At 42.2% G+C, this 23,672-nt stretch overlaps 1 pseudogene; it reads right to left on the bottom strand.

Annotated features, from left to right (window-relative positions):
* LOC101177957 overlaps positions 1–23,672 on the bottom strand; it is a 124,462-nt pseudogene that overhangs the window by 64,850 nt on the left and 35,940 nt on the right.

The raw sequence follows: 23,672 nt of genomic DNA, 5'->3' as shown, positions 1-23,672 counted from the left end.
GAGAATATGGCAGAGGTGATGGGATGTAGTGATTATGTTAGATAGGATGTTAAGTTGTCTTGCTAGGAGGCTGTCTGTCTTGCTGGCTTTGAAGATGTGAGCTGCCATGTCATGAGTGGCCAGATGGAGAAGCCCATGTGGCAAGAAGCTGAGGGCAGCAAGAAACTGGGGCCCTGAGTCCAGCAGCCTGCAATGAACTGAATGCCGCCAACCACCAGATGAGCCTGGAAGCAGATCAATCACCAGTCAAGCTTCCAGATGAGACCAGAGCTCTGGCTGACACTATGGCTGCAGCCTTGCACTGAACCCAGCTGAGTCATGCCTGGATTCCTGACCCACAGAAACCGTGCAGTGATAACTGTCTGCTGTCTCAAGCCACAAAGTTTACAGTAATATTGTTGCACAGCACCAGATAACTAACATAAAAACTGTCCTACATCATGCACATTACTGAGGGAAATGTAGAACCTGGATTTGAGCTCTGATTTCAGAGTTGTGGTCTCAGTCTCCCCAGGGAGACCTGTCCTGGGAGACATTTATGCCAGGCTGTGATGCTGTGATGATTGTTCTCTTCCTACCCAGAAGCTTTCAATAGGCATGTCAAGCATGTGACCCCAGCTACATATACCAAATGTATTTCTGACAAATGCCAGGACATCATGAGCTTTCTTATTTTACTGAGAGCTCCATAAAGGAAGGACCATCTCTTTTTTTTTTTTTTTTTTTAAGAGTCTCACTGTCACCCAGGCTAGAGTGCAATGGTGCAATCTCAGCTCACTGCAGTCTCTGCCTCCTGGGCTCAAGGGATTCTCCAGCCTCAGCCTCCTGAGTAGCTGGGATCAAAGGTGTGTATCAGCATATCCAGCTAATTTCATATTTTTGGTAAAGATGGAGTTTTGTCATGTTGGCCAGGCAGATCTTGAACTCCTGGCCTCAAGTGATTCATCTACCTCGGCCTCCCAAAGTGCTGGGATTACAGGCGTGAGCCACTGCACCTGGCCTGTCTTTTTTATGGTATGTCTACATGAAACAGCCCAGTGGTCAGCACACAAAGGTGTCCAAATGTGAAAGGAAAGGGCAAACATAGGGGAAACGTAGGGGTGTTCAGAAATAGTTCCCAGGTTACTGCCTCTTTCAATATGTACAGTCCTCGGCCCCACCCGCAAGATTCTGACTTGACAGGTCAGAGTTGGAGATGGGGGAGCTACCTGGTTACAAGGGATCCCAGTGCATTGTGAGGCAGCTGGTTGTTAGACTACATTGTAAAAATTACCCCCCCAAAGATGTGAAGGGATAATTTTTGTATTTTTAATACTGATAGGGTTTCACCATGTTGGCCAGGCAGGTCTCCAACTCCCAGCCTCAGGTGATCCGCCCACCTTGGCCTCCCAAAGTGCTGGGATTACAGGCATGAGCCATTGCTCCTAGCAGTATTTTTTTAATGAGGCAAAATTCACATAACATACAAGTCCCTGTATGAAACCATACACTTCAGTATCATTAAATACATTCACAATATTAAGTAATCATCATCTCTGTCTAGTTCCAAAACATTTTCATTAACACCCCCCACCCCCCAAAAAAAACCCTGTATCCATCAAGCATTCTCCGTCCCCTCCCCTTTCCCCCAGCTCCCGGCAAACACTTACCTGCTTTCTGCCTCTACAGATTTGCCTATTCTGGACCTTTCACATAAATGGAATCATGAAATATATATAATAACCAAAAGGTAGCAACAACCAAGATGGCCATTTGGTTGATGAATGAATAAACGAAATGTGCTGTATCCATACAATGGAAGTACTGGGGCCTACTACATGTGGATAGACCTTGGAAACATCATACTAAGTGAGAGAGAGCCTTGGTATTGTCTCATGTCCCCAGGAGATTCCAAGGTGCAGCCAAGGTTGAGACCCACTGACAAGCAATGGATATGTTTGGGTGCAGATGAAATAAGGCAGCCAGGGGCAGGAGGGACGTCTCATTGAAGATGACTATTTGTGGATGCCAACAGGGGTGGGGATGAGGTATGATAATAGCAACCCCAATCTCAACACAGCGTAACCGATTTTATCTTCAGCCAGCTGATACGCCTCATGGGGTTTGGACACAGGACATCTCTGCCTCCCAGGTTCAAGTGATAACTCCTGCCTCAGCCTCCTAAGTAGCTGGGGTTACAGGCATGTACCACCACGCCTAGCTAATTTTTGTATTTTTAGTACAAATGAGGCCTCATCATGTTGCCCAGGTTGGTCTCGAACTTCTAGCCTCAAATGATCCACCCACCTTAGCCTCCCAAAGTACTGGGATTACAGGCATGAGCCACAGTGCCCAGCCTCCAAATTCTATTTGAAGTTTGACTTTCCACCTCCAGAAAATCCAAACCTTTGCCCAAGTCACAGTGGGACACCCCAGAGTTAATTTGAGAGAAATGTGCTTTTAAAAACAACTCCAGGCCAGGTGCAGTGGCTCACGCCTATAATCTTAGCACTTTGGGAGGCCGAGGGGGACGGATCACGAGGTCACGAGATCCAGACCATCCTGTTTAACACGGTGAAACCCCGTCTCTACTAAAAATACAAAAAATTAGCCGGGCGTGGTGGCACATGCCTGTAAGCCTGGCTACTCGGGAGGCTGAGGCAGGAGAATCGCTTGAACCAGGGAGTCAGAGGTTGCAGTGAGGTGAGAGTGCGCCACTGCACTCCAGCCTGGTGAGAGAGAGAGATTCCGTCTCAAAATAAATAAATAAATAAAACCCTCCGATATTAACACCAAACTAGAATTACTCCATTGACTCCCCTCCACCAATCAGGGGGAGTGCTGGTGATGGTGCATGAGTGTCTGTTTGCATTGAGTCTTAATGGAAAATAAGGTTGTGTCACTCAAAGAAAAAACAAATCACAGCCCAGACCGGAGCTGTGGATTAATAACACGGCTGAGTGTTGGTACAGGCCTTCCACAGCAATATTAAAACTGAAGAAATCAGCAATGAAGCTCCCAGCCACATTTCTGCCAAATCATTTGGGTGAAAACAACAGAGGCACTTCTCAACTTTTCCTTCGCTGCACAAAGTGGGTTTGGCCGGAAACGCCAAATGTGCTTGTTGCTGGGATCTTTCAAATGAAAGCAAGCTGGGAGTTAACCTCCTGCAGCCGCAGGCCAGAAACGGGTTTAGACCAAACTATTATAGTAACACTGGTGCACATCTAAACAGATTTAACTCCCTCACAGCAATCCAGATTAATTTAATATGCTTTCTTATTGGCATTCCGCATTTCTCACTAAAGCAAATGAATGTCCATCCCTCTGTGATAAATTAGGGCAAAAACAATTCATATGTTTAGGGCATAGGGAAGGAGGCATTGTTGGCTGTTAAAAAAAAAAAAAAAGAGTACTGCAAATGGCCTTTCAAAGTCTAGACATCTTCATCATAAACATAAACATTCCTCTTCACAAAGGGACCTCAAGTAACCTTAGGCTGGAGGGCCTACTTGAGTATGATTTTCTTCTCATTCTTTCTTACCTTCCCTCCAGCCCACCCAACCCACATTCAGTGACCAGGTCACGTGGGTTTTACCTCCTAAATCTTTCTCATATCCTTCACTGCTCAGCCACTCTCCTGACACCACCATAAACCAAGCCACTATCACCTCCAGCTGTTTGACTGCAAATGCCTCCAGACTGGCCTCTGTTTTTCCCTGGCCCTGTGACAATCTGCACTCCTCACAGGGACCAAAGCAATCACTTCAGAAGGTGCATCCAAACAGATCACTCAACTTTTAATGGCTCCCACTACTGTGTGGGTTAACAATGATAAAAGCTTGGCCGGGCGCTGTGGCTCACGCCTGTAATCCCAGCACTTTGGGAGGCCGAGGCGGTCGGATCACGATGTTAGGAGATCCAGACCATTCTCGCTAACACAGTGACACCCCGTCTCTACTAAAAATACAAAAAAATTAGCCGGGTGTGGTGGTGGGCGCCTGTAGTCCCAGATACTTGGGAGGCTGAGGCAGGAGAATAGCTTGAACCTGGGAGGCAGAGGTTGCAGTGAGCCTTGATCGCGCCACAGCACTCCCGCCTGGGCGACAGAGTGAGACTCCATCTCAAAAAAAAAAGATAAAAGGTCACCTTTACTGAGCACACACTATCTCAGTCCATCCCTACATCAGCCCTTTATTTCACCAGTGGGGAAGCTGGGACACAGAGTAGTTACATGGGATGCCCAAGGTGGGACCACTCGTGTGAAGTTTCCACACCATGTGAGAGCCTCCATGACCTAGCCCCTGTCTTTCTCCAGCCTCATTTCCTGATTCTCTCACTTGCCCTGCAGGCTTCAGTCACACAAACTTCTGGAAAGTCCCTTAAATCTGGCTGAGCGCAGTGGCTCACACCTGTAATCCTAGCACTTTGGGAAGCTGAGGCGGGTGGGTCACCTGAGATCAGGAGTTCGAGACCAGCCTGGTCAACATGGTGGAACACCGTCTCTACTAAATATGCCAAAATTAGCCAGGCGTGGTGGACGGCGCCTGTAATCCCAGCTACTCAGGAGACTGAGGCAGGAAAATCACTTGAACTCGGGAGGCAGCGGTTGTGCCCAGATCGCACCACTCCACCCAAGCCTGGGTGTCAAGAGTGAAAGTCCGTCTCAAAAAAAGTCCCTTAAATCTGCTCTATGCCTGTCAACCTCAGGGACTTCACTATGCTGTTCCTCACCCTGAAATGCTGTTCCTCATTTCTCCACCTAGTGAACTCATCACACCCCCTAGGCCTCTCCTTACGTGTCATCTCTTCAAGGAAGATTTTACATTTTTTAATATAACTACTAAAATATCACTCAGGTACCGTATGATTTGCCCATTTAAAGTGAGCAAATCAATGGTTTCAGTGCATTCACGGAGCTCAGCAACCACCATCATGATCAATTTTAAAATAGTTTCATCACCCCAAAAAGAAACCCTGTATCCATGAGCAGGTACCTGCCATTTCCTCCTCCCACTAAGCCCTGACGATCTACTTTTTTTGAGATAGAGTCTCTGTCACAGGCTGGAGTGCAGTGGCACAATCTCAGCTCACGGCAACCTTTGCCTCCTGGGTTCAAGCAACTCTCCTGACTGCCGAGTAGCTGGGATTACAGGGATGTGCCACCACGCCCGTCTAATTTTGTATTTTTAATAGAGACAGGGTTTCTGTCTTCATAGATTTGCGTGTTCTGGACATTTCATATAAATGAAATCTTATAATATGTGACCTTTTGTGACTGGTTTCTTCCACTTAGCATAATATTCTCATGGTTTATCCGTGTTGTATCACGTGTTAGTACTTCATTCCTTTTGATGACTGAATAATATTCCATTGCATGGTCAAACCATGTTCTATTTCTCCACTCATCAGTAGACAAGCATTTACATTGTTTTCACTTTGGCGCTATTATGAATAATGCTGCTATGAGCATTTGTGTACAAGTTTCTGCAAAGACATATATTTTCATTTCTTTCATAAACTAGAGTGGAAGTGCTGGGTCATAGAACTCTGTGTTTAAGCTTTTGAAGAAGTGCCAGACTGTGTAAGAAAGCAAGCCTTTCCTCACCCTGCGAGACTGAGCTCCCTCTCTCCATTTATACGTTCTCTTTATGCCCTTTGCTTCTCTTTCAGAGCAATTCACGTTGACCTGGGTCACCCTCAACTTAAGGCTCATGACTCCCCTAGATCCTCAGGGTCCACACTAAATGTGATGAAATATCATGCTAGCCACATACGTACTTTTGCATTTTGTACTAAGCACATTTTAAAAAGTAAAACAAAAGAAGTGAAGGTAATTGGAATAATATCACAGATTTAAACAAATCTATCCAAAATACCAGGTCTACATGTGCAAAATATTTTAACATTAACAAAATACTTTGCTTTCTTTTTATATTAAGTCTTCACAATCTAATGTGTATTTGACACTTCTTGCACATCTCAGAATGATGGCAGCACCCCATATGGGGGGCCCTCCCATGATGCCAATGATGGGCCCTCCTCTTCCTGGGATGATGCCAGTGGGACCTGCTCCTGGAATGAGGCTGCTCATGGGAGGCCACATGCCCATGATACCTGGGTGCCCATTGCTGAGACCTCCTGCCCATCTCATGACAGTGCCCAGTCAGCCCAGAATGACTCGAGCAGACAGATAAGGATAGAGGGGAGTCCTCATTACATCAGTGTTGATTTTTGTTGTTATTATTGTGTTTTTTGTTTGTAATGTTTTGTTTTGTTTTTGAGACAGTCTTCCTCTGTCACCCAGGCTGGAGGGCAGTGGCACGATCTCAGCTCACGGAAACCTCCACCTCCCGGGTTCAAGCGATTCCCCTGCCTTAGCCTCCTGAGTAGCTGGGACTACAGGCATGTGCACCATGCCCGCCTGGAAGATCAGTTGAGCCCAGGATTTTGAGGTTATGGTGAGCTCTGACTGTGCCACTTGTACTCTAGCCTAGGCAAAGAGTGACACCCCGTTTCAAAAAAAAAAAAAAAAAAAAAGGTTGGTTGGGGTGGGTTGGAGAAGAAATTATTTTAGTAGAGACAAGGTTTCACCATGTTGGCCAGGATGGTCTCAATCTCCTGACCTCGTGACCTGCTCGCCTCAGCCTCCCAAAGTGCTGGGATTACAGGTGTGAGCCACTGCGCCCGGCCTATATGAATTTTATATTTACCTGCTCCCTTCACCAGGAGATCATGCTGCTGTGATGCCAGGTTTTCTTAACAGCATAAGGAAGACTTGCCCCCTTGCCCTATCAAAGAGAATAGTTTTGGAGGGGAGAAGTGGGACCAAAAAAGATGCAGTTTTCATGTGTATTGGGAAATGTGAAAATAAAATTGTCAACTCTTTTAGTTAAAAACAACAACAAAAAAAGGAAACAAGATGTGGGGCTGCCACATGCAATATCATGCATTACAAGGCTCTTCTACTTGGAGTCAAATATTATCTTTGCTGAAGCCGGACCAACCTAACAGAAAGACCTTTTGTTTTTTTAATGTGACTGTGTTTTATTTTACAATGTGTAAATTCACTTTAGAAGGGCAAAGTACCTGTCTGGGGAAGACTATTTAATTTCCTGCATTTATTTAGAATGTTGGCTAATGTTATTCTGAAGGGAAAACAGCTCCAACAAGTGAGTGCCCCCCACATAGACACAGCCCATGAGCTCACGGGGCAAAGGAATTAAACAGCAGCCTCCTAACAGCTGGCCTTCTTTGTGGTATGGAAATAATTATCAGCATGTAAAAGACTATATATATATTCAACAATTCTGACCCCCTGCAAAATTCAAATCTACAATTGATTTGCTTCCTGGGCTCTTGAAAACAACTTTGTCAAAATTGTTCAGAAATAAAATCAACCAATCATTGCCCTTTGGGGACGCAGGACAAAGCAAATCAGCCATGACCAATGTGGAGTCGGCCATACACAATTACATGCAGACGTGCAGGACATCAAGTCCCTGCTATGGTCCCTCCCCAGTCAGGCCCCCATTGCCTGGGCTGCAGCCAGAAGCATTCAGGCACAAGTGCATTCAACAAATTTAATATTTAATTGTATTGGTGGTTAGAGGGTTGTGGTTGATTAAGGTACATTAATGGATCGATGTCCTCCCTGTATCCAAGACTCTGCCATTTGTCTCGGCAGTTCCTCCCACTGAAGAATCAGAGTATATTTCTCCAGCCCCTAATGTTGGGTTTAGTCATGTGTCTAGCTTTGGCCACTGGAATATTAATCTGCATGACCAAAAACTTGGAAAGTGTGCATTCATTTGTGCTCACTCACTCCTGCTGTCACCATGAGAACAAGCCCAGGGCAGCCTGCTGCTTCCAGGAGAAGATAAGAGACACCAAGAGCAAAGTCGAGCTTCCCAGACATGCTCATGCTAGATTAACCAATCCTCAGCTGACCCATAGATCCATGAAAATAAATGACTGTTGTATTAAGCCACTGAGATTTGGAGTGACTTCTTATGCAGCATTTTATGACAATAACTAACTGATACAAGGGTCACCGTCCTTTATCTCTGTAGATTTTAACCAATTTTTAATAGCTAGATGGAGATCTTCTAGTTGCTTTTATTTATAATGAATAAGACTGTAGAGCTAGTTTGGCCTGACACTACTAGTTACCTACGCAGAAATTCAGAAATACTTTCTTCTCCAACCCGCCCCAACCAACCATTTTTTTTTTTTTTTGAAACGGGGTCTCACTCTTTGCCTAGGCTAGAGTACAAGTGGCACAGTCAGAACTCACTGTAACCTCAAAATCCTGGGGTCAACTGATCTTCCCCTTCAACCTCCTACCTAGCTAAGACTACAGACATGTGCCACCATGCCTGGCTAATTTTTTTATTCTTTGCAGAGACAGGGTCTCACTATATGGCCCAAGTTGGTTTCAAACTCCTGGCCTCAAGCAGTCCTCCTGCCTTGCCCTCCCAAAGTGCTAGGATTACAGGCATGAGCCACCACACCCAGCCTCTTCTTCTTTTTAAATAGAAACCATATTTTTTTCTGACAGCAGGTTGCTTTTTTTTTTTTTTTTTAGAAAAAGTTGGCCCAGCCCCAGGGAATAAATTGGGACTGGACTAAACAGGGTTGGCAAACTACAGACCAAGGGCCAAATCTGGCCCTCTGACTCTTTGTATAAATTAAGTTTTATTGGAATAAAACCAGGTCTATTCATTTATGCATTGTCTACATATGCTTTTAGGCTACAATGGCACCACTGTGTCACTGCAAGAGAGGTTATCTAGACCAAAAGCCTAAAATATTACCATTTGCCTCTTCATGGAAAAAGTTTGCCACTCCCCAGTCTAAGGTTTAGATTCTGAGCTTATCATTTTAGCCTACCCCCACTTACCACTGACTGGCTCAAAACAAGTCTGTGATTCCATTCTGACTGTTCTACAGAGGGAATTTCCCCTTCTTCTCATACAGAGCTGATGAGGGTAAGTTGTATTAATAGGACATATGCTCAGGTTTTCTGAAAAATACTTTTATCTAGAAATGCATAGGAATATGCTGGTGCCTGAATGTACCATCTAGAGGCCTGGAGCTTGACTCATCCTGCCTCCAGAGCTAGTGCTCACACTTACTACTGAGAGGCCTGAGGAAATGCCTGCCTACCCACCACCAGAACCTGCCTACATCACCTGGAGAACTAGAGATCAGCCTGCCACACACACCACCCAGCACCCCAGTGACGCACCTGCCCACCTGGCCCAGTGCTGCCACTGCCAGCAACCAAAGAAGCCACCTGGAGGCCCAGGGATTGGCCCACGCAGACAGGCTATCAGTGCCCACATACACTGTCCATGGTCCCTAGTATTGACACACCTGGTCTACCACCACTACCACTGATGCTGAAGGACAAGACTTCCTGGCATCCCCATCCTCAGCAAAGCCTCACCACAGCCTCCAATAACAACTGCAGTCTGGCTGGGTGTGGTGGCTCATGCTTGCAATCCAAGCACTTTGAGAGGCTGAGGCAGGTAGATCACGAGGTCAGGAGTTCGAGACCAGCCTGGCCAACATGGTGAAACCCCGTCTCTACTAAAAATACAAAAATTAGCTGGGCATGGTGGCATGTGCCTGTAGTCCCAGCTACTCAGGAGGCTGAGGCAGGAGAATCACTTGAACCTGGGAGGCAGGCTGACAGAACTAGACTCCATCTCAACAACCACAAACAAACAAAAAAAACCTGCAGTCTAAGCCACTGAATAACCCACAGACACCACTCATGCCAATTACAGCTGAAGAAATCATATGCAGAGTATACCACTGTACCCACCCAGAATCAAAGCCAAAGTGTGATATCCAATGAACACTGTAGATACAGCTATAAGAAAAGGTCTTTCCCATATAAAAGCCAATCTACAAAATTGGAAGCAGTGACTGCTATGTCGGAGGCACAGATAGTCACATAAGGACACAAGAAATATGAAAAAGGAAACATAACATCTCCAAAGAAGCACAATAATTCTCCAGCAACAGATTCCAGTGGAAAAAAAATCTATGAAATGCATGAAAAAAAATCAGAATAATGGTATTAAAGAAACTCAGGGAGATATAAGAGAACACAGATAATGAGTACAGAAAAATCAGGAAAACAATTCATGATCTGAATGAGAAATTCAACAGGGATAGACAGCATAACAAAGAACCAAACACAAATCCTGGAAGAGAAGAAATCATTGAAAGAAATACAAAAGATAACTGACAGCTTTAAAAATAGACTAGATCAAGCCAAACAAAGGATTTCTGAACCTGAAGACTAGTCTTCTAAAATAATCCAGTCAGACACAAAGAATCAAGTAAGGCTACATGACATATGGGACACATATGTGACCAAAAACTGAAATTCTGGGAGTTCTGGATGGAGATGAGATGACATAGAAAACCTATTTAATAAAATAATAACTGAAAACTTCCTGAAAGCTTCCAAATACAGGAAGCTCAAAGATTACCAAATAAATACAACTCAAAAAGGTCTTCTCCAAGGCACATTATGGTAAAATTTTCAAAAGACAAAGAGAAAATGCTAAAAACAAGAGAAAAGCATCAAGAAGCAAGAGAAAAGCATCAAGTCACTTATAAGAGAATCTCCATCAGGCTAACAGGGGATTTCTCAGCAGAAACCTTACAGGCTAGGAGAAAAGGGGATGTATACTAGAAGTAAAAAAAAAAAAAAAAAAAAAGTAAGCCAAAAATGCTATACCCAGCAAAGCTATCCTTCACAAATGAAGGAGACTGGCACAGTGGTTCACATCTGCAATTCCAGAGACTCAGAAGGCTGAGGCAGGAGGATCATTTGAGCCCAGGAGTTCAAGGCTGCAGTGAGCTATGATCATGCTAGTGTACTCCAGCCTGGGTGACAGAGTGAGACTCCATTGCTTAAAAAAAAAAAAGAAAAAAAGAAAAAATATTTCCCAGATATGCAAAAGACTGTTTGTTTGTGTCTTATTTGCTGTGGTCCTACAAGAAATGCTTAAGGGAGTCCTACACTGGGAAGCAAAAGAACAATATCTACCATCATGAAAATACATGAAGGTATAAAACTCATGGTAGCGCAGACACACAAAGGAGAAGGGATTCAAACGTCACCACTAAAGAAAACCACCAAACTGCAACAATAAATAATGAGAGAAAAAAGGAACAAAGGTGTATTAGTCTATTTTCACACTGCTGATAAAGACATACCTGACTGAGACTGGGCAATTTACAACAGAAAGGTTTAATGGACTTACATTTCCACGTAGCTGAGGAAGCCTCACAATCATGTTGGAAGGCAAGAAAAAGCAAGTCATGTCTCACATGGATGGCAGCAGGCAAAGAGAGAGCTTCTGCAGGGAAACTACCCTTTTTAAAACTGTCACACCTTGTGAGACGTATTCACTATCACAAAAACAGCATGGGAAACACCTGCCCCCATGACTCAATTACTTCCCACCAGGTCCTTCCCACAACATGTGGGAATTCAAGATGAGATTTGGGTGGGGACACAACCAAACTATGTCATTCTGCCCCTGGCCCTTCCCAAATCTCATATCCTCGCATTTCAAAACCAATCATGCCTTCCCAACAGTCCCCCAAAGTCTTAACTAAGTTCAGCATTAACTCAAAAGTCCACAGTCCAAAGTCTCATGTGAGACAAGGCAAATACCTTCTGCCTATGAGCATGTAAAATCAAAAACAAGTTAGTTACTTCCTAGATACAATGGCAGTATAGGCATTGGGTAAACGCAGTCATTCCAAATGGGAGAAAATTGCCAAAACAAAGGGGCTACAGGCCCCATGCAAGCCCAAAATCCAGTGGGGCAGTCAAATCTCCATGCTCCAAAATGATCTCCTCTGACTCCATGTCTCACATGCAGGTCATGCTGATTTAAGAGGTGGGCTCCCATGGCCTGGGGAGAAAAAAGGCCACAGCTCCACTCCTGTGGCTTTGTAGGGTATAAATCCCCTCCTGGCTCCTTTCACGGGTTGGCATTGAGTGTCTGTAGCTTTTCCAGGCACACAGTGCAAGCTGTCAGTGAATCCACCATTCTGGGGTCTGGAGGATGGTAGCCCTCTTCTCACAGCTCCACTAGGTGGTGCCACAGTAGGGACTCTATGTGGGGGCTCCGACCTCACATTTCCCTTCCACACTGCCCTAGTAGAGGTTCTCCATGAGTGCTGTGCCCCTGCAGCAAACTCCTGCTTGGACATCTAGGCATTTCCATACATCTTCTGAAGTCTAGGCAGCAGTTCCCAAACCTCGATTTTTGACTTCTGTGCACCCATAGGCTCAACACTATGTGGAAGCTGCTAAGGCTTGGGGCTTGCACCGTCCGAAGCCACAGCCCACATTGTACCTTGGCTCCTTTTAGCTGCAGCTGGAGTGGCTAGGACTCAGGCACCCGAGGCTGCTCACAGCAGGGGGGCCCTGGGTCCAGCCCACAAAACCATCTTTTCTTCCTAGGCCTCTAGGCCTTTGATGGGAGGGGCTGCCATGAAGACCTGTGACATGCCCTGGAGACATTTTCCCCATTGTCTTGGGGATTCACATTTGACTCCTCATTAGTTAAACTTCTGCACCCAGATCGAATTTTTCTTGAGAAAATGGGATTTTCCTTTCTATTGCATTGTCAGGCTGCAAATTTTCCAAACTTTTATGCTCTGCTTCCCTATAAAACTGAGGGCCTTTAACAGCACCCAAGTCATCTCTTGAATGCTTTGCTGCTTAGAAATTTCTTATACCAGATACCCTAAATCATCTCCTCAAGTTCAAAATTCCACAAATCTCTACAGCAGGGGCAAAATGCCACCAGTCTCTTTGCTAAAACATAACAGGAGTCACCTTTGTGCCAGTTCCCGGCAAGTTCCTCATTTCCATCTGAGACAACCTCAGCCTAGACTTTATTGTCCATATAACCATCAGCATTTTGGGCAAGTCTCTAGGAAATCTCTTCCAAATTTTCCCACACTTTCCTGTCTCCTCCTGAGCCCTCCAAACTGTTCCAACCTCTGCCTGTTTCCAAGTTCCAAAGTCACTTCCACATATTCAGGTATCTTTTAGCAACACCCCACTTCTGATGCCAATTACTGTATTAGTCCATTTTCACATAGCCGATAAAGACACCTACAAGACTGGGAAATTTACAAAAGAAAGAGGTTTAATGAACTTACAGTTCTACATTGCTGGGGAGGCTTCAAAATCATTGCGGAAGTCAAGGAGAGACAAGTCACATCTTACAGGGATGGCAGCAGGCAAAGAGAGAGCTTGAGCAGGGAAACTCCTCCTTTTAAAACCATCATATCTCATGAGACTTACTCACTATCAAAAGAATAGCATGGAAAATACCTGCCCCCATGATTCAACTACTTCCCACTGGGTCCCTCCCACAACACATGGGAATTCAAGATGAGATCTGAGTGCGGACACAGCCAAACCAAATCAAAAGGATATACAAAATAACCAGAAAACAACAAAATGACAGGAATAAGTCCTCACCTATCAATAATAACTTTGAATATGGGTTAAATTACCTACCTAAAAGATAGAGACAACAGGCTTAATGGATAAAAAATGACCCAATAACGTCTACAAGGAACTCACTTCACTTGTAAGGACTCACACAGACTGAAAGTGAAGGGATTGAAAAAGATATGCCACACAAACAGAAATCAAAAGTAATCAGGAGTAGCTAAACTTACATCAGATAAAACAGACTTTAAGTCAAAAACTGTAGAAAGGACAAAGAAGGTCATTATATGGTAATAAAGGGATGAATTCAGCAAAAAAAATAAGAATTCTACATATGCATGCAACTAACACAAGCGCATCCAGACACATATAGCAAATATTATTAAATCTACATGGAGAGACAGAGTCAAATACAGTAATAGTTGAGAACTTCAATATCCTACTGTCAGCACTGGACAGTTCATCTAGACATAAAATCAACAAAGGAACATTAGAATTAAGCTGTACTTTAGACCAAATGGACCTAACAGATATTTTCAGAATATTTCATCCAGCAGCAGCAGAATACACAATCATCTCATCAACACATGGAACATTCTCCAGGATAGACCATATGTTAGGACACAAAACAAGGCTCAACAAAATTTTAAAAATTAAAATCTTTGTATAAGGTGTAAGGAAGGGATCCAGTTTCAGCTTTCTGCATATGGCTAGCCAGTTTTCCCAGCGCCATTTATTAAATAGGGAATCCTTTCCCCATTGCTTGTTTTTGTCAGGTTTGTCAAAGATCAGATAGTTGTAGATATGTGGCATTATTTCTGAGGGCTCTGTTCTGTTCCATTGATCTATGTCTCTGTTGTGGTACCAGTACCATGCTGTTTTGGTTACTGTAGCCTTGTAGTATAGTTTGAAGTCAGGTAGCGTGATGCCTCCAGCTTTGTTCTTTTGGCTTAGGATTGACTTGGTGATGCGGGCTCTTTTTTGGTTCCATATGAACTTTAAAGTGGTTTTTTCCAATTCTGTGAAGAAAGTCATTGGTAGCTTGACGGGGATGGCATTGAATCTATAAATTACCTTGGGCAGTATGGCCATTATCACGATATTGATTCTTCCAACCCATGAGCATGGAATGTTCTTCCATTTGTTTGTATCCTCTTTTATTTCATTGAGCAGTGGTTTGTAGTTCTCCTTGAAGAGGTCCTTCACATTACACCTCATACAAAAATTAATTCAAGATGGATTAAAGACTTACATGTTAGACCTAAAACCATAAAAACCCTAGAAGAAAACCTAGGCAATACCATTCAGGACATAGGCGTGGGCAAGGACTTCATGTCTAAAACACCAAAAGCAATGGCAACAAAAGCCAAAATTGACAAATGGGATCTAATTAAACTCAAGAGCTTCTGCACAGCAAAAGAAACTACCATCAGAGTGAACAGGCAACCTACAGAATGGGAGAAAATTTTTGCAACCTACTCATCTGACAAAGGGCTAATATCCAGAATCTACAATGAACTCAAACAAATTTACAAGAAAAAAACAAACAACCCCATCAAAAAGTGGGCAAAGGACATGAACAGACACTTCTCAAAAGAAGACATTTATGCAGCCAAAAAACACATGAAAAAATGCTCATCATTACTGGCCATCAGAGACATGTAAATCAAAACCACAATGAGACACCATCTCACACCAGTTAGAATGGCAATCATTAAAATGTCAGGAAACAACAGGTGCTGGAGAGGATGTGGAGAAATAGGAACACTTTTACACTGTTGGTGGGACTGTAAACTAGTTCAACCATTGTGGAAGTCAGTGTGGCGATTCCTCAGGGATCTAGAACTAGAAATACCATTTGACCCAGCCATCCCATTACTGGGTATATACCCAAAGGACTATAAATCATGCTGCTATAAAGACACATAGACACATATGTTTATTGCGGCACTATTCACAATAGCAAAGGCTTGGAACCAACCCAAATGTCCAACAATGATAGACTGGATTAAGAAAATGTGGCACATATACACCATGGAATACTATGCAGCCATAAAAAATGATGAGTTCATGTCCTTTGTAGGGACATGGATGAAACTGGAAAATACCATTCTCAGTAAACTATCACAAGGATACAAAACCAAACACTGCATGTTCTCACTCATAGGTGGGAATTGAACAATGAGAACTCATGGACACAGGAAGGGGAACATCATACTCTGGGGACTGCTGTGGGGTAGGGGGAGGGGGGAGGGACAGCATTAGGAGATATACCTAATGCTAAATAACGAGTTAATGGGTGCAGCAAACCAACATGGCACATGGATACATATGTGACAAACCTGTACATTGTGCACATGTACCCCAAAACCTAAAGTATAATAAGAAAATAAAATAAAATAAAATCATATCAAGTATCTTCTCAGACCACAATGGAATAAAACTTGAAATCAATAGCAAGAAATTTGGAAACTGTACAAATACATGGACATTAAACATGTTATTGAATGCTCATTGGGTCAATGAAGAAATTAAGATGGAAATCAAAAAATTTTTTTAAACAGAAATTGGAAACACATCATGCGAAACCTATGGGATACAGCAAAAGCAGTACTAGGAGGAAAGTTTATAGCAATAAATGCCTACACCAAAAAAGTACAAAGATCCCAAATAAACAACCTAATGATGCACCTCAAGGAACTCAAAAAGCAAAAACAAACCAAACACACAATTAGTAGAAAGAAAAAATAATAAATAACAGCAGAACCAAATGCAACAGAGACAAAAAAGAAATACAAAGAATCAACAAGATAAAAGTTGGTTTTTTGAAAAGTTAAACAAAATAGATAAAACACTAGTGAAAAAAAAAAAAGGAGACCCAAATAAATGCAATCAGAAATGAAAAAGGAGACATTGCAACTGTTACCAAAGAAATAAAAAGGATCATTAGAGGATATTATGAACAATCATATGCTAACAAATTCGAAAACTTAGAGGAAAGGGATCAATTCCCAGACATACACAGCCTACAAAGATTGAACTAGGAAGGAACAGAAAACACGAACTGACCCAAAATGAATAGCAGGTTTGAATCGGTAACAAAAAGTCTCCCATAAGAGAAACGCCCTAGACTAGGCCTTTTATGCTGATTTCTACCCAGTTTACAAAGAAAAACAAACACCAATTCTTCTCAAACTATTCCCAAAAATTGAAGAGGAGAGAATTCTTCCTAACTCATTGTATAAGGCCAGCATTACCCTGATATCCAATCAAGACAAGGACACAACAAAAAGAGAAAACTACAGGCCAATATTCCTAATGAACACAGATGGAAAAATTCTCAGCATAATACTACCAAGCCAAATCTAATGATGAATGAAAAAGATAATATACCATGATCTAGTGGGATTTATCCCAGGAATGCAAAGATGGCTCAACATACACAAATCAATACATGTGATACATCACATCAACAAGATGAAAGGCAAAAACTATCTGATCATCTCAACAGATGCAGAAAAATTACTTAGTAAAATTTACCATTCCTTCATGATGAAAACTCTCAACAAATTAGGCATAGAAGGAACACTTCAACATAAGAAAAGGCATATATGACAAATCTACAGCTAACATCATACTCACTGGGAAAAATTGAAAAGCCTTTCCTCTAAGAACTGGAACAAGACAAGGATGCCTACTTTCACCACTTTTATTCAACACAGTATGGGACATCCAAGCCAGAGTGATCAGACAAGATAAAGAAATAAAAGGCATTCAAACTGGACAAGAGGAAGTCAAATTGTCTCACTTTGCAGATGACATAATCTTATACTTGTAAACAGAAAAACCTAAAGACTCCACCAGAAAACTCCTAAAATGGATAAATTAGGCTGGGCATGGTAGCTCATGCCTGTTATCCCAGCACTTTGGGAGGCCAAGGTGGGCGGATCACCTGAGGTGGGGAGTTTGAGACCAGCCTGGCCAACATGGTGAAATCCTGTCTCTATTAAAAATACAATTAGCCAGGCATGGAGGTAGGTGCCTGTAATCCTAGCTACTTGGGAGGCTGAAGCAGGAGAATCGCTTGAAACCAAGAGGCGGAGGTTGCAGTGAGCCAAGATTGCACCATGGCACTCCAGCCTGGGCAAAAGAGTGAGACTGTATCTCAAAACATAAAAAATAAAATTTTAAAAAACAGATGTATAATTCAGTAAAGCTTCAGGGCACAAAATCAACATACAAAAATCAGTAATGTTTCTATATACCAGTAACAAACTAGCTAAAATAGAAATCAAGGAAGAAATTCGATTTACCATAGCTACAAAAATAAAATGCCTAGGAATAAACTTAACCAAGGATAGGGGGGAAAAAAAAAACCTCTACAACGAAAACCGCAAAGCACTGATAAAATACATTGAGAAGACACAAACAAATGGAAAGGCATCTCATGCTCATGGGTTGGAATAACTAACACTGTTAAAATGACCATACTACCCGAAGCAATGTAGAGATTCAGTATAATCCCTATCAATTATATTCTTCACAGAAACAGGAAAAAAAAAGAAACCTTGAAATTCATATGGAACCACAGAAGACCCTGAATAGCCAAAGCAATACTGAGCAAAAAGAACAAAGCTAGAAGCCTCACACTACCTGTTTTAAAAATATACTGCAAAGCAGCCAGGCACGGTGGCTCATGCCTGTAATCCCAGCACTTGGGGAGGCTAAGGCGGGTGGATCATGAGGTCAGGAGATCAAGACCATCCTGGCTAACATGGTGAAACCCCATCTCTACTAAAAAAAACAACAACAAAAAATTAGCCGGGCATGGTGGTGGGCGCCTGTAGTCCCAGCTACTCAGGAGGCTTAGGCAGGAGAACGGCATGAACCCAGGGGGCAGAGCTTGCAGTGAGCCGAGATTGCACCACTGCACTCCAGCCTGAGTGACAGGGTGAGACTCCATCTCAAAAAAAATAAAAAAAAATGATAAAAAAAATATATATACACATATATATATGTGTATATGTATATATATACTGCAAAGCTATAGTAACCAAAACAGCATGTATTGGTATTAAAACAGACACAAAAACAAAGGAAACAGACTGAAGAACCCAGAAGTGAATCCACATATTTATAGCTAACTGATTTTCAAGAAAGCTGTCAAGAACATACATTGAATAAAGGACACCCTCTTCATTAAATGGTGCCAGGAAAACTACATATCCAAACACAGAAGAATAAAACTAGACCCTTATCTCTCATCACTTACAAAAATAAAGTCGATTAAAGACTTAAATGTAACAGCCACAACTATAAAACTACTAGAAGTAAATACAGGAGAAACACTTGAGAACAAAGATTGTATGGCTAACACTTAAAAAGTACAAGCAACAAAAACAGACAAATGGGATTATATTAAACTAAAAACCTTCTGCATATCAAAGAAAACAACAGAGTGAAAAGACAACACCCCTCCCTTACACCATATACAAAAATTAACTCAAGATGGCCTAAGGACTTAAAAGTAAAACCCATAACTATAAAAACGCTGGAAGACAACCTAGGCAATACCATCCGGTACATAGTGATGGGCTAAGAGTTCATGGTGAAGATGCCAAAAGCAATTGCAACAAAAGCAAAAATTGACAAATGGGATCAAATTAAATGAAAGAGCTTCTGCATAGCAAAAGAAACTATCAAAAAATAAACAGACATTTCTCAAAAGAAGATATACAAATGACCAAGATTATGAAAAAATATTCATCGCTAATCATCACGGAAATGCAAATCAAACCACAATGAGATATCATCTCACACTTGTTAGAATGGATATTAAAAAGACAAAGCACAACAAATGCTGGCAAGCATGTGAAGAAAAGAAAGTTATTGTATATTGTTGATGGGAATATAAATTAGTACAGCCATTATGAAAAAAAGTACAGAGATTTCTCAAAACACTAAGAACAGATCTACCATATGATGCAGCAATCCCACCCCTGGGTATATATCCAAAAAAAAGGATATCAGTGTATCAACGGGAGACCTGTACCCCCATATTTACTGTAGCACTATTTACAACAGCCAAGATATGGAATCAATCTAAGTGTCAATCAATGGATGAATGGATAAAGAAAATGGGAATATACACACAATAGAATAGTATTCAGCCATAAAGAAGGAAATCCAGTCATTTTCAGCGAAATGGATGGAATTAAAGGTCATAACGTTCGGTGAACTAGGCCATGCACAGAAAGAAAACTACTGCATGTTCTCACTTATATGAGCGGTTTATGCTCCTGGAAATCAAAGCGGGGCCATGTTTCAGGTCAGTAGGGTCAGGGATAGAGACCGCAGTTATGGACTTGTGTGCCCTGGAGCTATATAAAATTGATATCATGGAGATAAAGAGTAGAATAATGGTTACCAGAGGCTGGGAATAGGAGGGGTTTGCAAAGAGGTTGATTAATGGGTATAAAAATATATAATAGAGGGAATAAGATCTAGTGTTCAATATCACAGAAAGTGACTACAATTTATTGTTTATTTCTTTTATTTCAATAGTTTTTAGGGAACAGGTGGTATTTGGTTACATGGATAAGTTCTTTAGTGGTGATCTCTCAAATTTTGACGTACCCATCACCAAAGAAGTTTACCCAATGTATAGTCTTTCATCTCTCACCCCCTCCCCCTTCCCCCTGAGCCTCCAAAGTCCACTGTTTCATTCTTGTGCCTTTCCATCAACATAGCTTAGCTCCCACTTATAAGTGAGAACATGCGATGTTTGGTTTTCCATTCCTGAGTTACTTCATTTAGAATAATGGTCTCCAACTCCATCCATGTTGCTATGAATGCCATTATTTCATTCCTTTTGAAGGCTAAGTAGTATTCTATGGTATATATATATATATAAAATACATTTTCTTTATCCACTAATTGATTGATGGGCATTTGGGCTGGTTCTATAGTTTTGCAACTGTGAATTTTGCTGCTGTAAACATGTGTGGAAAAGTGTCTTTTTCATGTAATGACTTCCTTTCCTCTGGGTAGATACCTAGTAGTGGGATTGCTGGATCAAATGGTAGATCTACTTTTAGTTCTTCAAGCAGTCTCCATACGGCTTTCCACAGTGGTGGTACTAGCTTACATTCCCACCATCAGTGTAAAAGCGTTCTCTTTCACCACGTCCATGCCAACATCAATTTTTGCTTTTTTTGCTTTGTTTTTTTTGTTGTTGACTTTTTTTTTTTTGAGATGGAGTCTCGCTCTGTTGCCCAGGCTGGAGTATAGTGGTACGATATCAGCTCACTGCAACCTCTGCCTCCCGGATTCAAGCAATTCTGCCTCAGCCTCCTGAGTAGCTGGGATTACAGGCAACGGCCACCATGCCCGGCTAATTTTTGTATTTTCAGTACAGATGGGGTTTCACCATGTTGGTCAGGCTGGTCTCAAACCCCTGACCTCGTGATCCATCTGCCTCAGCCACCCAAAGTGCTGAGATCACAGGCGTGAGCCACCGCACCCGGCCCTATTTTTGTTTATTTTACACGTCGTATTGCATTGTGGTTTTGATTTGCATTTCCCTGATAATTAGTGATGTTGAGCATTTTTTCATATGTTTGCTGGACATTTGTATATCTTCTTTTGAGAATTGTCTATTCATGTCCTTGGCACACTTTTTGATGGGATTATCAAATATCCAAGAATATCCAGTTCCCTGCAGATTCTGGACATTAGTCCTTTGTCAGATGCAGTTTGTGAAAATTTTCTCCCACTCTCTGGGTGATCTGTTTACTCTTCTGATTATTTCCTTTGCTGTGCAGGAGGCTTTTAGTTTAATAAAGTCCCATCTATTTATCTTTGTTTTTGTTGCATTTGCTTTTGGGTTCTTGGTCATGAACTGTTTGCCTAAGCCCAACGTGTAGAAGCGTTTTCCAATGTTATCTTCTAGAATTTTTATGGTTTCAGACCTTAGATTTAAGTCTTTGATCCATGTTGTCTTGATTTTTGCAGAAGGTGAGAGATGAGGATCCAGTTTTATTCTTTTACATGTGCCTTGCCAATTATCCCAGCACTATTTGTTGTATAGGGTGTACGTTCCCTACTTTGTTTTTGTTTACTTTGTGAAAGATCAGTTGGCCGTTAAGTATTTGGCTTTATTTCTAGGTTATCTACTCTGTCCCATTGGTCATGTGCCTATTTTTGTACCAGCACCATGCTGTTTTGGTGACTATAACCTTGTAACATAGTTTGAAGTTGGGTAATGTGATGCCTCTAGATTGGTTCTTTCTGCTTAGTTTTGCTTTGGCTATGCAGACTGTTTTTTAGTTCCAAATGAATTTTGGCATTGTTTTTTCTAGTTCTATAAAGAATGATGGTATATTGATAGGAATTGCACTGAATTTATAGACTGCTTTTGGCAGTATGGTCATTTTCACAATATTGAGTCTACCCATCCACGAGCATGGAATGTGTTTCCATTTGTTTGTGTCATCTATGATTTCTTTCAGCAGTGTTTTGTAGTTTTCCTTGTAGCAGTCTTTCACCTCCTTGGTTACGTATATTCCTAAGTATTTTATTTTCACAGCTATTATAAAAGGGTTTGATTTGATTCTCTCAGCCTGGTTACTGTTGGTGTATAGCACTGCTACTGATTTGTGTACATAGATTTTGTATCCTGATAAATGAGTTTATTGTATATTTCTAAATAGCAATAAGATTTGAAGCATTCCCAACACAAAGAAACGATCAATGTTTGAGGTGATTAATATCCTAAAGACCCTAATTTGATCATTACACATTGCATGCATGTACCAAAATCTCACATTGACCCCATAAATGTGTACAATTATTCTCTATCCAAAACAATTTTTTAAGAAACATGCAGGAATACACTATACCTCTTCCTTGCTGTCTCTGGATATTGTCACATGAGGACTTGACATGCGGATTGTGGCAGCCTCTCTGACCAAGAGCAGAAGGCCATAGCAGCATAGAAACCTCAAATGAAAAACCTAACATCTCAAGCTACTAATTTAGCCAACCTTGGCATCAGCTATCTCCGGTCTTAGTACATGAGATGGTAAGCCCCCACTGTTCAAGTTGGGTGGCCATCAATTGCTGCAGAATAGAAGTTAATGAGGCTTCCTCCTCTTGGATCTCCTACTAGACCCTGACATGCCCATGCAGGCACAGGCAGAAAGGGAAGCAAGAGGATAAGGAGACCTGGCTGGCTCCGCCAGAGGCAGATCTTACCTGTCCTGCTTGCCCTAAAAAAGCCTGGTGACTATGCAAGGGACTGAGAGGTGGCTCCCATGGCCATAGTCTAGGCAAAATAACCCATCCACTAATAAGTGAACATGGCAGAAATACAGTCAGCATTTCCTCAGACTTGCCAATAAAGTGAACTCCTCCGCTCACCAGGGAGGAGATGTATGAAAGAGGCAGAGAGACTTGGAAGCTTTCATCCTAACTCACTCTTCTTTGTTTTTGTTTTGTTTTGTTTTGAGACCGAGTCTCGCTCTATCACCCAGGCTAGAGTGCAGTGGTGCAATCTTGGCTCACTGCAACCTCTGCCCCCTGGGTTCAAGTGATTCTCATGCCTCAGCCTCCAGAGTAGCTGGGACTACAGGCGCCCATGACCACACCTGGCTAATTTTTTATTTTTAGTAGAGACACGGTTTCACCATGTTGGCCAAGCGGGTCTCAAATTCCTGGACTCAAGTGACCTGCCCACCTCAGCCTCCCAAAGGGCTGAGATTACAGGCATGAGCAACCCCACCTGGCCACCTAACTCACTCTTGAGAGGCCAGAAGTGATGCTGGAACTTTCTTCCTCTGTGGGTTAAAAAAGGAAAATTAGGAAGAACACAAGGCATGAGAGATGCAGCAACAGATATATCTATATGGAGATTCTGTCTGCATCCAGTAGAAAATGCATTTCTAGGCACCAGGTTGAAGAGTGAAAACCTGGAGTCTTGTCTGTTAGCATTCTCCTTCCCCACAAACCACAGAGGGAATACATTTTGCTCCAGCACACCCGGATGTAGGAAATGTCACATTCCTATTTCTGTAACTTCAGTTAAATCTGCTCTGAGTCCCTGGATGCCTGGCAGGTGGAGAAATCAATCTTGTCGTTACTAGCATTTCTTTCCATTCTCCATGGGCTTATGTAAGAATTCTGGGCT

This window comes from Nomascus leucogenys, chromosome 4 (genome assembly GCF_006542625.1).
Source record: "Nomascus leucogenys isolate Asia chromosome 4, Asia_NLE_v1, whole genome shotgun sequence".
NCBI lineage: Eukaryota > Metazoa > Chordata > Mammalia > Primates > Hylobatidae > Nomascus > Nomascus leucogenys.
This window is presented reverse-complemented; position numbering and strand designations above follow the sequence as displayed.